Source organism: Diceros bicornis, unplaced genomic scaffold, assembly GCF_020826845.1.
Source record: "Diceros bicornis minor isolate mBicDic1 unplaced genomic scaffold, mDicBic1.mat.cur scaffold_790_ctg1, whole genome shotgun sequence".
Classification (NCBI taxonomy): Eukaryota; Metazoa; Chordata; class Mammalia; order Perissodactyla; family Rhinocerotidae; genus Diceros; species Diceros bicornis.
The window spans coordinates 33,711-50,049 of NW_026691668.1; the positions used below are offsets into that span (position 1 = coordinate 33,711).

Genomic DNA, 16,339 nt, shown 5'->3' on the forward strand with positions numbered 1-16,339 from the left:
GAAAGTTGGTTGCCTGAACATCTGTATCCACAGGCAGTTGATTGATAGATGATGTGAGAGCTCCTGGGAGACGTCAGGCAGGCTGTTATAAATGAAGTTCTTTTGTGTGTGTGTGTGTGAGGAAGATCAGCCCTGAGCTAACATCCACGCCAATCCTCCTCTATTTGCTGAGCAAGACTGGCCCTGAGATAACATCTATTGCCAATCCTCCTCCTTTTTTTTCCCCCACCTTTTCTCCCCAAAGCCCCAGTAGATAGTTATACGTCATAGTTGCATATCCCTCTAGTTGCTGTATGTGGGACGCTGCCTCACCATGGCCGGACAAGCGGTGCGTTGGTGCACGCCTAGGATCCGAACCCAGGCGGCCAGTAGCGGAGCACGGAAACTGAACCGCTAAGCCAGGGGACTGGCCCCTAAATGAAGTTCTTCACACTTTAACTACAATGTTGTCTTAAAATTACAGGGAAGGAGAAAAAAATGGAATGAATTGAGGAAGAGAATGTAGAAGAGAGTTTTAAGAGAGTATGAGAAAGAGTAGAGAGAAAATGCAGAAAAGAAAGGAGAAAAATGTTGAACGAAGAGACAGAAAGAGAAAGAAAGGAAAAGAGGAAGAGTAGAAAGGCAGAAGGACTATGGTGGAAACATCCTTATGAGGCTATAACATGCTGGCAAACAGAAGTAGTAAGTTTAACAACATGTTAACAAAAGGAACCTCTGTGCTGATGAGAGCACAGCTGATCATCGTTCTCAGGGCACCAGAGATTAAATAGGTTACCGAGGCAGGAGACGAAAAAATAGAAAATGTGGTCACAGAGATGGAAGATTTCAGATACTAGAACTAGGGAATAAAGTGGAAGCCAGGCTCATCGCAAAGTCGTGACCCAGATAATCTCTTCCTTGTAAAGAATGTAGAAGTTTATGTTGTTTACTGATTAAATGACGAATAATGTTATAGGGAAAAAACAGAAAAGAAAAAAGTTTAGGAAGAAACTTCTATATTTACGGAAATAAAAAACTACAATATGAATTCAAATAAAAGATACCATTATGTCACAAACTGTTATTTGTCCCTCAGTTCTTCTCGTTTCACCAGACGTTTGCTGGATCCATAGCCCGCAGAATAACGATTAGGTTTACCACCTCTCTCTCGCTCTGTCTCGCCATTGTAACCATGTGTCAGGTATGGCTGTTGGGACAAGAGAGGAAGCGAGACCAGCAGCTTCCAGGATCTGCTCTTACCAACAGGCAAACCTGGTACCCAGACTGACAGGGACAGAGTGAGTGGATGTCTCGGGTGAGCAGTCCCACATAGCCATCGGCCTTGACCACGAGAGTCCCAGGAATCCCAACCTCATTTCCTTGTTAGGGGCCTGCGCTGTGCAGGAGGAGCCTTGAGAATTTGGGTGGAGACAGCAGAAGGGGCAGGGCTAGAACATCTCCATCAATTTACTGTTGCCTCCGAGGAAGCCTCACCAGGAGACCCTAAGAGGACGAGTTTCCTCTTTCTTTCAAACATTGTATCATATCAAGTATTGACGTTGGCCGGTGTGCAGGGGCGTCTTTGTCAGCTTTCCCCAACTATACTCTTTGCAGTTGAAATAAACCTGAAACGACTTCAATCTGACTGGAAACATTTGCCCCTGCCCAGAACAAAGCAGTCTCTATCATGATTTGAAAAAGGGGCCTCAAAAAACGCTTGGCTGATTCTAGCATCTGGTCGTCAAGGAGGCAATTGACCATCACCAGCCAATGTCAGCTCTACCGCTGACTCTTCCCAAGTGTCCTCCCAATAGGTGAGAAGAGCTAGGAGTCCACCCAGCAGGAAAGCCATCCTGCTGGCTGTGGGACCCAAATGCAAATTAAAAAACCATGCCCCTGTGGAGCACCTACTTTCCTCCCTTTGGATGGGTCACTCATAATGCTCTCAACCACTCCCCACACTTTCCACAGGGTATGGCTAAAATCCAGCCCAATCTTGACTGTCTTCTTCAGGGTCATATCCCAAGACTGGATCCATATCGACATGGATGGTAGTTTATTCTTTGGTTTTCCTCTGGAATAATGGACTGTTGGTGGGTCTCATTCTGTTGGATTAAAGAAGAGCATGTAGCCATTTCTTTAAACAGCGACATGTGACTACAAATGAAAATGGTTAGCCTATTTTATTTTTTTTTATTTCCAAATCTGTGTCATGGGCCAAATACATAAAAGCATAGAGATTTTTGACACTTCTTCATGACTATCACGAGCCAAACTCCCTCAAACAATACGCTCTTCACACTCCCATTGCGGTCGGTAACTGACAGTCGTCTCCAGCTGAGAAGTAGTGAGGCTTAGTGGAATCACTGTTGAGTATCCAGACACGCCCTCTGCCCAAATCTTCATTTTCTTTTCCTTTTTTTTAAAAAACCAGCTCCTCGTGATATGCTAGCACGTTATTTTGCTTCTGAGCAAATGACCTCAGTTTTGTTCACAACCTAAATGAAAATTTCCTTTCATCCCTGTATACCTGTGAATATGTCATTCACTATGAAGATCAGACCTCTGCAGCTTCATTTACTAAGAACCCAGGTCTGTGCACATCTTCTCCAGGAAGGTAGCTCAGTGGGAATACCCAGTAACGGTGACTTATTCACTTCCAGAGAGAGTTGTGTTAGCTAGATGCATGTTCTTTCTGCCGTAAACCATGAGTCATGACAGGGTTGGGATATAGATAGTTTTGGTGCTTATGGTGAGTTTTGGGTTCTACTTGGCTGACTTTTATTTTTGTGGTAAGGAGAGAAGAAGTGGTTACGTTTTGCTATGCAATTTATCTTGGAAGTGAGGATTTCCTATGACCCCTCTTTAAAGCCCCAGATCTAGTTTAATTTGGACGTATCCCAGGATTGTAAGGCATGCTTTAAAAATCACTATTTGCAACTATATTTCTGATTCTGTGTAAATCAGAACTTTTTTGTTATAGTGTCACCAAAACAAAATATAGCGATAACTTGGATCCTGAGGCTATGTAAAACAGCCACAGCAATCTATTCTCCAGAATTTCAACTTTTAAATGTCTATCAAAACAGAGCCACCATTTTCTAAATTATAGCAAATAAATATGAGAAAGTTAAACAAACAAAATAATTTTATAGCAATGGAAAAGTATTTCTGTCAGTTTTTATTTTAGAGTTTCACGCATGACTCCATTTGAAAAGTAGACTCTGCCTTTGAAAAATGTTTAAAAACAAGTGCTCTAGACAAGAAATTGCAAACTGGCACACTGGGGGCCATCTTTGGTGAATCATAGGTTGTTTTGTCTAAATAAGGTTTTGGAAATCAGGTCTTTTATGTAAAATACACATTTCATGCTCCTATTAGAAATCAGAAGATTTTACACTCTTGTCCCATAGTGACAATGACCAACTGGCTGGAAGCAAGTAGAGGCTGCCTCTTAAGACAGGTCATGAGTTTCCATAGTGACTAATTCCACATCAGTCCCTGTTGTCTTCCACCTCAACTCTCTTACTCACATACTTGACCCACATGGACACCCACACTCCACAGCTGTGTCTTTTCCTGTTTCTCATCTCTCAGCTGCACTTTCAATATCTCAACCAGCACATTTCACATACACTTTTGCAGACTCTGATGCTGCATGGTCTGTGTCTTTGTATTTATACTGCATAATCTTACACTGAAGGAAAATGCAGTTCATCTTCAGAAAACTCTCTGAGATCATTAGCAACAGAGTGGAGCTTGGCGAAATGACGATCAGGAGTGAGCACATCATCTTGAGACTTGGTCAGCGAGAGTTGAATGTTCACGCTATCACAATGCCGTAGGCCCCAGAGAGTACAAAAGAAATCAAAGGAATGGAACTATTTATCCACACATGAAAGGGGATGCATTTTCTCACATACCCCTAGCTCGAGTGACGGGTGTGTGGAGCACCTGCCCTTCAGCTGCCGTCTGCCCCTCAGGCAGAACTCTGCCACTCAGGGTGTTTGAAAGACATTGTCCAGACTAATCCATTGAGAAACGGCTGCCCAGATGTTCAGATGCCTTGGAGCAAAACAGACGTGTTCTAAGGTTTATAAAAGTCCAAGACGTTTCCTCTTCTCCTAGAGTCCGTTTCATGTACTTCATCCCAGTGCAGCGAGGGCCCTGTGAACAGACACATGCAGCCTCAGATTTAACACACCCCCTGCTGCCTCACAAGCAGCTGATGCCTGGGGATGCCTGTTCAGTGGAATAAAGATCAGGCATGTGCCCATTATCCTTACTCTTTCTCCCCAACACCTCTTCAATATACTCAGACATGGTGAGAGTAAATCTGTGTCAAATTCAAAAAAAAACCCTAAAAACCAATGATTGCTCATTTTAGTGTAAAGTAAAATGAAATTCTCGATGTTAATTAGACCTTTATTTGAAATCTCAAGAACCAGTTAAATGAATTCTTATTCACTGCCGTAAAACAATGTTTTAATGTTTTTTGCAAGACACGATAGGGCCTCCTACTGCCCGATTTGTTGAACGTGATCATTCAAGGAGAAAGATCTGCTTTTAGGCAAGAACTATTTACATATGGCTCTTTTCTTTCCAGGAAAACATTTTAACCCTGCTGTTCCCATGATGTCACAAGGACTAGAGTGTTGGGGAGGACTGAGAGCACACTCTTCCTCTGGAGTATGTTAGACTCTAAGGGTCCATGACACAGGAGTGGGGAACATTTCATTCATCGAGGATTGAGCCTCTCGTGCTGGGTGTTGAAAGAAACACCAGTGACGTCCCCGTGTATTCACGTGGAGTATCTGACAGTCAGTCATTGCAGGATTACAGAAGGAAGGGCAGTTCAGAGGGGAGGCCCCGGGGAGGCAGGCATGGAGGAGCGCGTGGTGACTGACACCGAGAGCTTGTGACCCGGGCAGGTGGCAGACTCTGTTCGGTCAGAAGACTCTGCCGACTGCAGTGCATAGAAATCCACGTCCGTCCACGGGAAGTCGCAGGACGAGAACACCGCTGACAGGAAGTCACCTGTCAGAGCGTGCGGCACGAGTGGTGAGAATGTTGAGTCTGAACCAAGGTCGTGGTGTCACAGTGGTGGAAAGGCCACTGGAGGTGAAAGAAGCAGACCCAGAGTCATTTCCAAGAACAAACTGGAAGGTTTATGGGACCAATTAGGCAGAGATCCTGAGGAGGAGAGGTGAAGATGTGCAGTGGTTTCCGGCCAGGAAGAAGAGTGTTCCATGGACGGTGAGGACAGATGCGTGCTGGGCTTCTCTGAGGGCTGGGAAGACGCACGGGGAGCTTGATTTTAGACATGACACAAGTTCAGTGATGGTGCTCAACACACATGCGCCAAGGCGTGTCTCTCACACACACACAGCCTAAGAACAGAGTCCATGATCATGGCACAGCCAGAGTGGGCACGACACTGTCGCCACTGACACAGGCAGGGTGAGGGGGTTGGGCCTGTCAGGTGTTCTGAGGAGAAGTCGGCCGGCCTGAGAGTGCTGGAAGGTGCTCAATTCTCATCAAGAGGAGGGCCGGTTTCAGAGATGAGAAGAGAGAGCTGGAGAGGGGAGAGCAGAGTCAGGAAAGGGCGGTGAACCATGAAGCCGAGCAAGGAGGGTCCCTGTGGGGCCACACGTTTCCCAGAGGCCTGATAGGGTCAGAACGTTAGGGGCTTCCTCGGAGATCTCTCTCTCCACGGAATGGTGAGCGCAGAGGTCAAGGGCAGGATGGAATAAGGGATGCACGGCGAGGCCTTAGTGACTGCTGCCCTGATGTACGGGAAGAAAGGCTTCCAGGTCACGCCCAGGCCCCACCAGATGTGTGCCGGCTGTGTGACAGGAGGCGGCAGGAGGAAGAGAGGGGTGAGCACTGATATGGCAGTCAGAACTCCAAGGCTCAGCGAACAGGTGGCCCCAGAGAAGAGGAGAGGAGGCCTCCTCCTGGAAGGACGTGCACAGGGAGAAGCTAAGGCCTGTCCTTGCAGGGGCTGGGCGTTAGTGTGCAATCTCATCGGTTTTGGGGAGTGAATATGTGTTTCTGGAGCACGCACAACATGCCGGGTGCTGTGTGGCATCTGGATGAAAACACTGAACTGACGCAGGCGCAGGTCCTCACAGGGGCTGGCAGGGGAGACAGACCTGCCGGGAGGCACGGGCAGCAGGCCCAGGCGGGGGGAGGGCAGGCCTCCACTGCAGGCCGGGAGGTAGCAGGAGGAGCCCACAGAGCCAGCCTCACCCACACAAGGACCGGGAGATGAGAAGAATATAGGAGAAGACAGAAGAGGGTGGAGATAGGGGAATGTGAAGAAGTGGGGGCGTCCTGGGGGAGGGGAGACAGCAGGACAGCAGGGCGTGAAGCTGGTGAGGAAAGCGAGCCCCTCAAGGGTCGGGGGAGCCCCAGGAAAGCCCTTAGCTGGGCGGTCAGAAAACCAGTTTGTCAGAAGGATCAAGGAGAGATTGATGGAGCCAGTGCTGAGAGCAGGGAGCTCAGTTAGGCGGCTGTTGTAAGAAGCATGTGCTTTCCACCCGCGAGGTGCTGGGACAGAGGACGTAGATGCATATTGTAGAGAAGGTCTGAAGGATTGAGAAAGCACGGGATGGGTTTCCTCCCAATCAAGGGAGAAGGTTGGATGAAGGCTGGACACGCTGGGCGGCTGCTCCGCAGGTGACCACATCCGACCCCTGAGCTGCTGACACTCATCTGCAGAAAAGCGTGTCAGTGCTGGGTGCATATTTACTTATTTTACCAGCATTAAACAACGCTAAACAGAATCCTTGAACCTCTGAATTAACCAGACTCCAGACATTCCTGTAGAAATATCTACAGCTTTCTGGTGGACTGGACTTTGATTAAAATAACAACAACAATACACAAATCCATGTGCCGTGTCGGTGCCTCTGGGAGCCTGGAACCATCCAAGGAGACTTGGGGAAGCCTGGTGTGTAGATGGCAAGATGGGAGCCCGTGCGTCCCTGCTGCACGTCGGCCTGAGTTTGTGTCAACACCACCACAGAAGCACAGTGTGAAGACAGCATGGCTATGTGAATTTATAGGTGGGAAAATGAGGCTCGGCGTGCTTAAACCTTCCTGAGATCATGAGATTTTATACAGAAGAGGGTTGAAGGAGGCAATCTCATTGAAGGAGGTGCTTATGACACCCGGCTCAAAGGTGTGCCAGCAAACGGGGAGTTTCATTTGGATTGTGGGTCGTTCCAGGCTGCCGTGAGAGATGCTAACTGGGACGCAGGACCTGACGCACCACGTGGGGCCTCGAAGCCTGACATCCAGTGACTGAGACTGGGTGTCCATCGCACTAGATGGTCCCATTTCAGTGCTGGATTTCAATGACTCTCTGTTTCACTGACTTGCCGTCAGTTCAAAGACTCGCCATTATTTATGAAAATGCACTGCCGATTAAACTAAAAAAATACCCTTTTATGACTTAGATGTTTTATACATGTTGAAAGTGTTCCTCAATGTGTTTATTGAAATATCTCTACTTATACCCACGTAAATCCATATATTTAGACAAAGACTAGTATGATACATCGTTATTTGGAAAGCATGAAGAGGACAGTGTAAGTGAGCTGGTGAAGGCATCATAAAACATATTCACATTCAGAGCACAGTTGTTCCAACCATGCTTGACTGAGCCACAAATGCCCATGTTTTCCACTTAACCATGGCTGCCCACTGTGGCTACAGTGCCTGTGAAAGCATTTCGTAGAAGAGACTCTAATCACGGCCACGGTGTTTTCCCAGCCGCTGACACCGCTCGGCAAGTTTTGATGCTGTGGCTTCCTTGAGCTCCCAGACATGAATGGAGTACATTTAAGCAATGGTGGGGGACCACATGCCTTTCTCAGATGGGCCTTTCCATGTTTGTTGCTTGAAACACCCAGAGGTCGCCCTTGGTCAGCCACACCTGCAGAGATGACCCCCAATTTTCTCCATGCAGTGGAGGTGACACCTCTCACAACTGTCCCTGGACAAACACCATAGGATGCCGGGTTTGCCAAATCATCCTAACATCTGAGATGGTAAACTATGGGAGACTGAGCATCGTGGGACTGATGGCCTATGGCATCCAGGACTTCTTAAAGATGATATTTTATAAGGCGTGGAACTAGAAAAGGAAACATTATTCCAATTGCTTTTGATATCCTACAGATTGCAGGGAGCATAGCCCTGATAACTCTCCCCTTTAGGATCTCGTCTGCCAGGACACCATCTTTCTTTTCTGACATGCATGTGCAGAATCTAGGTCATGATTGTTGAGGCCTCGGACACCTCAGCATCTGTTTATGTTGTCAAGAGAGCTATGCAAGAGGTGAGAACTCAGGGTTTGAAGGGCTTTCGGGGTTTGATGAGTGAGGTCTAAATGAGGTGGCCCATGGACAAGGCGGATGTATTTAAGAAACTCACGGACCCTCATCCTTCAGCAGAGCAGTGACGCGCTGCCCTGTTTTCTCCAGGGGAGAGTCCCCTGCCTGCTGTTCAAGTGGTCAGCATTGCCTCAGAGAACGTTCAACTCAGCCCAGACCAAGTCTAGAAACAAGAACCTTGTTACCTTTTTGTTTTTAAATGCTTTTAAAAGACAAAGGTGAAATCAAGCAGAGCTTGATGATCTTATGAGTCCAGCAGCAGAAAGCACAGGCCACGTGGAGCCAGGAAAGAAGCATGTGAGGGTGAGACACGCTTAGTCTCAGGAAGCAGACCCGAGGCAGACCCACGTCTCTCACAGCTAGCACTCCAGGCGGAAAGAAGACAGGGTCTCAGATGACAAAGGACATCTTTGCAGTTTCAGTTTTCAGAAACTTATGTCACCTTAGAGCTGAGGACAAATTTATATCTGAGCCAGCAGGACATTGTCTGCCTTCACATGCAGGAGGTACAAAGGGCAGACTGAATCATTGAAGCCACTTAGGAGCCTTTCTCTGGGAAATGATAAAACTGGTCTATTCAGCGTCTGCCAGTTGATAGTCGATCTGGAGAGAAAATGCATCTGCAGCTGTAGTGTGCTGCATGATGCCGCCAGCACGGCCTTGCAGGGAACGCTGTTGACTGACCGGTCAGAGCATCCGACACAGATGTTACTGCAGACATCACGCCTGGTGGCCCATTCCCCCTCCTTCCTCGGATACGATACCTGCAGACCTTTTAGATTCGTTCTTTCAGGAGACGAGAGATCACCTTAGGGAGAGTCCCAATTGTGAAAAGCACACCTGCCATTGCATACCATAGAGTATCTCAATTCACACCGAGGAGTCCATGATGATTCAGTACAGATGCGTGCACTGATAAATAATCGCTACGGTAAGATCCCTTTACACTGCACTGTGATTGGGGGTCCTAACCATGGGGACCTAGCATTTACATAGGAGATTAAAATTTAGGATGTCAAGAGTTTGGATTTGAGAAGGTGGGTTGTGCAGGATGGTGGGCTCCCTCCAGTGGAATTAATTTTTAAAATGCACTTTTGCAGGAAATTTAATATGTAAATCTGACATGTGGGGGTGTGGTAGAAGAAACCATGCTCTCAGCTTCCTCTTTTCTCCCTGGAAGGTCCCAGACTCTGTTCGGTTACTCAGGGTGCAGCAGAGAGCTTGAAAGCCAGTGGTGTCCCGTAAAGAGTGTGGTAACTTTGTTTCTGGTGCCTTAATCAAGAACGTTTCAGAGATCACTACCTCAAGTGTCCTTCCAACTCTAAACTCTTAAAGACAGACTTTTTCAGAAGACAAAGAACAAACGTCTGGAAACAAAAGATGGAAATGAGGGGCGGTGACGATGATTATTGTTTCTTATACTTTATTTAATCTGACAAACAGAAGTAAACACTGGGTAAGAAACGATTTCTCTAGACTTCTGTAAATATGAGATTTCACATTTGACAAACGACCTCACGTGCCTTTGTAGATCAATGGAGTGAACTCAGCACATTTTCCCTGGAAGAATATTCAAGAATAAAGCGCCCTTGGTCTGTTCCAGGTGCCCGGTCGGGACAGGCTGTTTCTGTGGACAGGGAGCTCCTAACCTCATCGATTCCCCATGTACCGACACCTGGTGCAGTTGCCTGCAGCTGTCAGTCTTCAGACCTATTCAGAAACAGCTGTCTTTTACAGCACGGAATTTACTTTTTTATTTGAATGTTTCAACGGCTGGTTTTTAATTTTCAAAATAAAAATTTAGGTTTCATATTGTTCAAAGGAATTCATGCAACAGGTTACCTTTGATTCTCATGTAGAAATATCTTTTTAAGGGTAAAAGGACTGGGGTCTCCATGGCCGTTACCCATTAACCCAACACTGGATTGAAGAACTGCTTGCTTAGGAAAACATCTTTTGTGAGAGGTACCTGTCTCTTGATTAACATAGTGGTTCAATGAAAATATCCTTTGTTTCAAGGGCAGAACTGGAAATTCTGGAGGGAATAGAGCCCAGAAATATGCGTACTTTCACTGATACAGAGAGCGTGACGACTGACCGGACAGGGAGCTGGCCAATTTGGGTGCGAGGACAGGGAGGAGATTACATCACAGATCTCAGTGGAACCACATCAGTTCTGCCTAAACATGAGTGATCTTGGTATAATTACCAATTACCTTGGATAATTGTTAAACCTACCTGATTCAGGACTTCCGAATAGGCCCAGGGATTCTTAATTTATAACAAATGCTCTCAGGTATTTAGATAGCTGGGCAACATTTGGAAACATTAAACTATGTGACTTTCAAGCATTCATTCATCTCAGACGCTGTACAGTTTGCCTCTTCAAAGTACATAAAATGGGATAAATAATGTATCCTAAGAAAGTTCTGGGTTTTGAGCGGATCTCTCAAATTAATGCTTATAAGAATGAAATTTCACTAAGATCTTTCGAGGTTTCCATTTTTTGACACAGAACTTGAGACAAGCCAGATATAAGATAAAGTTTCCACAATTCTTTGGGCTTCTGCTCCCACATAGGAGTGAGCCTCCGCCATGTAAATGTGCCCAGATTCATCTGTTATCCTGAGCCAACATGTTCAAGTGTGGCAAATGTAATGTTCATTTCCTGAAAAATCTTATTAGATACAAGAATTGGGTCTCCTCTATGGAATTGGGCGAGTGACTGAACAGCACACATGCAATGCTACATTTCACTTTTTGGAAAGTCTTTGGAGTAAAGGCTTCCCTTGCCTCCCCCTCCACCTGCCAGATGTAGGAGGTAGTGCAGTGGATGAGGGGCCCCAGGTTCCTCCCCTTCTCGAGGTGACATGATCTTGCTTTGCCCCTTACCAAGATTCACCCAAGGAGCCTGTTGCTTCAACACGTTGACATCACTTCAGACAAATTGTATATGTTAACACTGAGCATCTGAGGCTTCCTGGGCCACCAGCATGTGCTGCCCATCCTCTGTTCTCTTGAGATGCCTCCAAGGCCCCACAGAGCAGGCTCTGAGGCCACAGGCCCCTCACATCGTGGTGTGCATGCACCCTCAAGGGCCAACTTTTGTTTCTGTTTTCCAGTTGTTTTCCCTTACATGAAACTGAGATCTTTTACTTTTTGTTTTGATTTAAGTCAATTTCCTCTTTTTTTAAATCTTTGAGGATAGAAAAATTACTTCTTAACATGTCTTTATCAAAAACATTCCCATCGTCAAAAACAACAACAGGCTAATTCCGACTCTAATCTTCTCTTCTCCCCACCTCAATCCCTTCACCTTTATGCACAGATTTAAACTCATTTTACTGAGTCTGTTTCGTAGTTAACTATAAACAGCAGTATGAAAAAAAGAACAAAAAGTGATTGTCCCAAGTAGATCTTTGGAAGCATTGTTGCCTTTGGAGAGCCAGGAGCACACTTTCCGTTCATACAGTGCTGCTTAGCAAGGGATGGCGGTTGAAGGATGATGATTAATAACAGACATTTGTAGAACTGTGTGAACATGTGGACAATCTTTCTTATTCAGTCATGAGGAATATTTAGAACTGAGTGCCCTATTGGAATTTTCAGGAAAAACAACCTCAAAGCTTTGGCTTTGATTTACAGATATTTCATTTTGTCCTAGAGGAAGACTGTAGCTGTTCCTCTTAGAATTTACCTTCCTATAGACAGGAGATGAATCAGAATCAATGTCCCCAATGTTACTGTTTCTAGGGTGAGGTGTGGGGAGTGTTATCAACTGTAGAATGACATCAGCTGTGAGACTGTCCCAAGAGATGAAGGAGAAAGAATATGCAATCCTTCTCCATCTAAGCAGAGGAATCAGGTTTTTTAATTTCCAGAGGTGTTTTTAGGGATCTGGACTGGAAAAATAAGGATGAAGCTGAAGGTTGTATTTCTGTGGGTAGTCTTCCACCTCACTCCTTGGGTCTCAGTGATGCTCCATCCCAGGTGGATGTGAGCAATGACAGTTGCTCACTTCTTAAGATGATGCCGCCAGGACAAAGCTGGTGGTCACCTTAGAGTGGGCAGGGTCTGGCCGTGGGATGGGGCAGAGAAAGGATACTTTCTTCTTCACAGTTCAAGAGGGACTTTGTTCTATTTTTCCATTTAATGTTCTTTGAATTTGATATATTTCTGTCTGATCCAAAGCTACAGTCCTCCAGTGCAGCTCACAGACTGTAAATCTGAGACCTTCTAGGTACTCTCATTGGGCAGTTCTGACGCTGGTGTGATTACAGAAAGGTCACTTCTGAGAGAGAAAATGAAAGTGAAAGTAATCTGAGGGAAGGAAAGATAAATTTCATTTACAAAATGTTCAGGGATTCTTCCTAGAAGATCCAAGTGGGGGGAAGATTTCAATTTAGAATCTTATGGATCACAGCTCACCTGTTTTATTACTAAGCATAACTACTCACTAGATCCATTTGCTGCTGAGCAAGGTCTGTTCTGAATTCAGACTTGGCTAGTAAAAGCTCTATAATAAAAGCAATTCTTTGATGTCCAATCCCAGCACATAAAATCCCAAAATATGCTTTTACTAAGGTGAGTGAGTGAGTGGTTTGGGTTAACGTGAACAGTTACAAATGTCAGAGGCTTGGAGGGATAGAAATTAATTGGAAATTTCACTCAAGCCAGGTATCTGGTTTAAATTTGAAGAAATGAATATATTAAATATGCTTTATTGAACTGTCATGCATGAAACTGCATCCTTACATATCTGAAAAAAATGGGATCATTTTCCCAGAAGTTGGTAAGATTCCAGTGGTCTTTTCAGGGGATAGAGAAGCCCACGTCTCAGCACCCCATCATATACAGCCTGAAAGCCTTGCCCAGCCTGCGGAAATTGGGTTCCAGGCTGATGGCAGGCTGATGTGGCTGTCAACACACTAGGCCAGGGAGGCCGTTTCTCAGTGTGTGAGTACTGACAACCATCACTGGCCGGACATGGTCTGGGTCAAGACTACACAAAGTGGCAGTCAAGGCAACGGAACAGCTACTCTTCTCATGTAAAGAGAGAGAAGCGATGCTCACTATCTCTGCAAAGGAAATCAGGTGGATTTCCCGCAGCACCTGTCATACCTCTATTCCCTGAACGGGAAGCCCAGGAAGTTTAAATAAACAAATGCATGTGTTGTGAGTAAGGGCACAATGGACATAATCCAAGGATGTACAGTGTGATTATGACATTTTTGCCTTTTAGGATAGATTTTTTTGAAAAATTAAGCTGTAGAAGAAAAAATGAAATATTTGAGAAACAGCATTATAAATAAAGTCATCTATTTGATATAATTTATGGAATTCCATAGAAATCATCTTTTCTACACATTCTCTCCTACCGCTCTCAATATATGTGCACAGACATAGGAAAACAGTTGTATATTCATTCAACAGAATGGTATACTGCACATGCTATCATAGACTGGATCCATTTAACATCTCCAAGCTTTGATTTCCATGTCTGTAAATAGGAATAATGATAGCACGTACCTCCCAGGAAAGCAGTGAAGATTACCTCCTATGACACATGTAAATTACTTCAAGAGATAGAAAAAGTTGCTAGCTATTATCATCATCATTAATAAAGCTTAACACTGTTCTGACATTTTATGTGTTAGAAAAGCGACAGAAAACAGATTGAATTCCCAGAGAATATACTAAAGACAATGGGCAGCATGTCAGTTTTAGTTATTCATTTGCATGCATGCATGTGCATGAAGGAAGTGTTTCTTCTAGTTGAGAAATAACAGTTCTTTTAATAAGCTTCTGTGCTATGGAATTCCTTTGTCTCCTACTCCTCTCTCACACCTCCAATTTGAAATCATAGCAGAAAACAGATTTCCTGTTACGCAAAGAGTTTGCCAGGGAACTTTCAGAGAGCTCAATGGCAGTCCCCAACGTAATAACCTCTTTCTAATAAGTTTCACGCAGGCGTTTAAATGCTTCCCATTCTAAGAACAGCTCAAGCGAGGCAAATGCCAGTCCTAGAATCCAGGCTCCACTCTTTCCCTTCGAGAGGGCTGTGCCTCTGGCTGCCACATGTAGAGGCAACCACAGCTCAGGGAGAGCTCCTACCAGGCATGTGAACTCTGCAGCAGCTGTAAACCTGCAAAGGTGACAGTCTTAGCCAAGAGGCTAAATTGCCACTTGAACTTCAAGCACGTGGGGCATTGTGTGTATATTTTGAGGCTTTTTAACACTTAAAAGCTGCAATTCACAAGGACACTTAAGCCTGTCTCTTTCATAGAGGAGCAGAGAACCAGAGTCAAACTAGGCAATGACTGTTCATGACTGCAATTCAGTGAAGGAAACAAATCACATGCGAGTTTATGTATTCCAATAAATATCATATTAAATATCATCAAGCTGTTTTAAGGTAAATTTTACATTAAAATGGGAAAGAATGGTGTTATGTGTGAGAAAAAGCAGACAACGCCCTAAGTATCATATCCTTGTCTACTGCAGCATGTCCCCTACAGAATTCCCTGGATCATGGTTCTTACAACTTTTTCTGTAAAGAGTCAGTTGACAATTATTTTAGGCTTTGCAGGACATGTGGCCTCTGTTGCAGCTCCTCAGCTCTGTCACTGTAGCTCACAAGAATTCATAGACAACACATAAATGAGTGAGTGTGGCTGTGTTCCAATAAATTTTTATTAAAAAAAAAAAAAACAGGCAGCCAGCCCAAGAGCATGTTTTGCTACACCTTTTGTAGTTAAATACTATTATGGTGTCCTGAACTTAGCTGCAAAATTTTATCTATTCTCCAACCCTATACAAATGAGTTTGACCATATGTTTTCCTAAAACAGATTAGTGAATTTACAGAAATAGCAGTAGAATATATCTCAAATGATGCAACAGAGAAAAATAGCTGGGAAAAAACTCATAGTCTCAGCAACCTGTAGAATAATATCAAGGGGTATAAGACACTTATAGTTGGAATTTCCGAAAGAGTGAGACAAGAATATTTGAGAAAATAGTGGTCAAATACATTTCTAAATTTGACGAAAACTCTAAATCAGCAGATCCAGGAAACTCAATAAATCCTAAGCAGAAGAAACAATACATACACAAATACACAGACACACAAAGAATGTCTACTAAGGCATATTAACAAACAAATTGCTGAAATCCGGTGATAAAGAGAGTATCTTAAAAGTAGCCCATCACATATGGGCACACAAATGAAAGAACGGCAGCAGACTTTTTGACCAATACTGTGAAGCCAGAAGATAATGAAATGACAGCATAAGTGCTGAAAGAAAAAAATCTGTCAGCCAAGAATTCTATACCTAGCAAATCTATCCATTGAAAACAAACACCAACCACATGAGATACCACCACACACTCGTGGAACGGCTGTAACCCAAAAGTGTAACATTACCAAGTGTTGGCGAAGAAACTAGGACCGTCATACATTGTTGGTGGGGATGTAAAATGGTACAGCCATTTTGGAAAAGAGTTTGGCAGTTTCTTAAAAAGATAAGCATCTATTTACTATATGATCCAGCAACTCAATCTTATGAAGATATCCCCAGATAAATAAAAGCATATGTCCACACAAAGACTTGCGCCTGAATGTTCACAGCTCCGTTATTTATAATAGCCCAAAATAGAAACAACCTAAATGTCCATCAAGAGATAAATGAATAAACAAATTGTGGTGGTGTAGCCATGCTGTGGGATTTTATTCACCAATTAAGAAAGAACAAACTACTGATGTATTCAACAACCTGGATGAATCACAAAAACACTATTCAGAAACAAGAAGGCAGACACAAAAGACTACAGATCATAGGATATCATTTACAGGAAATTTAGAGAAAAATCAAGTGTGTAGAGAGAGCAGATCAATGGCTTCTGGGGCTAGGGTTGTGTATTGGTCAGGGTTCTGCAGAGAAACAGACCCAGTCGGGG

The 16,339-nt window shown here is 44.4% G+C and overlaps 1 long non-coding RNA gene across 2 annotated transcripts; it reads left to right on the forward strand.

The window, feature by feature from the left end:
- Nucleotides 1-2,082: 2,082 nt before the first annotated feature.
- LOC131403707 (uncharacterized) lies at nucleotides 2,083-6,274 on the forward strand. Of its 2 annotated transcripts, none has more exons than XR_009219490.1 (3): nucleotides 2,083-2,151; nucleotides 3,361-3,442; nucleotides 4,586-6,274. It is a non-coding gene; the product is annotated as an uncharacterized LOC131403707 (long non-coding RNA). The 2 variants fall into 2 exon arrangements; XR_009219491.1 differs by having other exon boundaries at nucleotides 3,393-3,442.
- The last annotated feature ends 10,065 nt before the right edge of the window (nucleotides 6,275-16,339 follow it).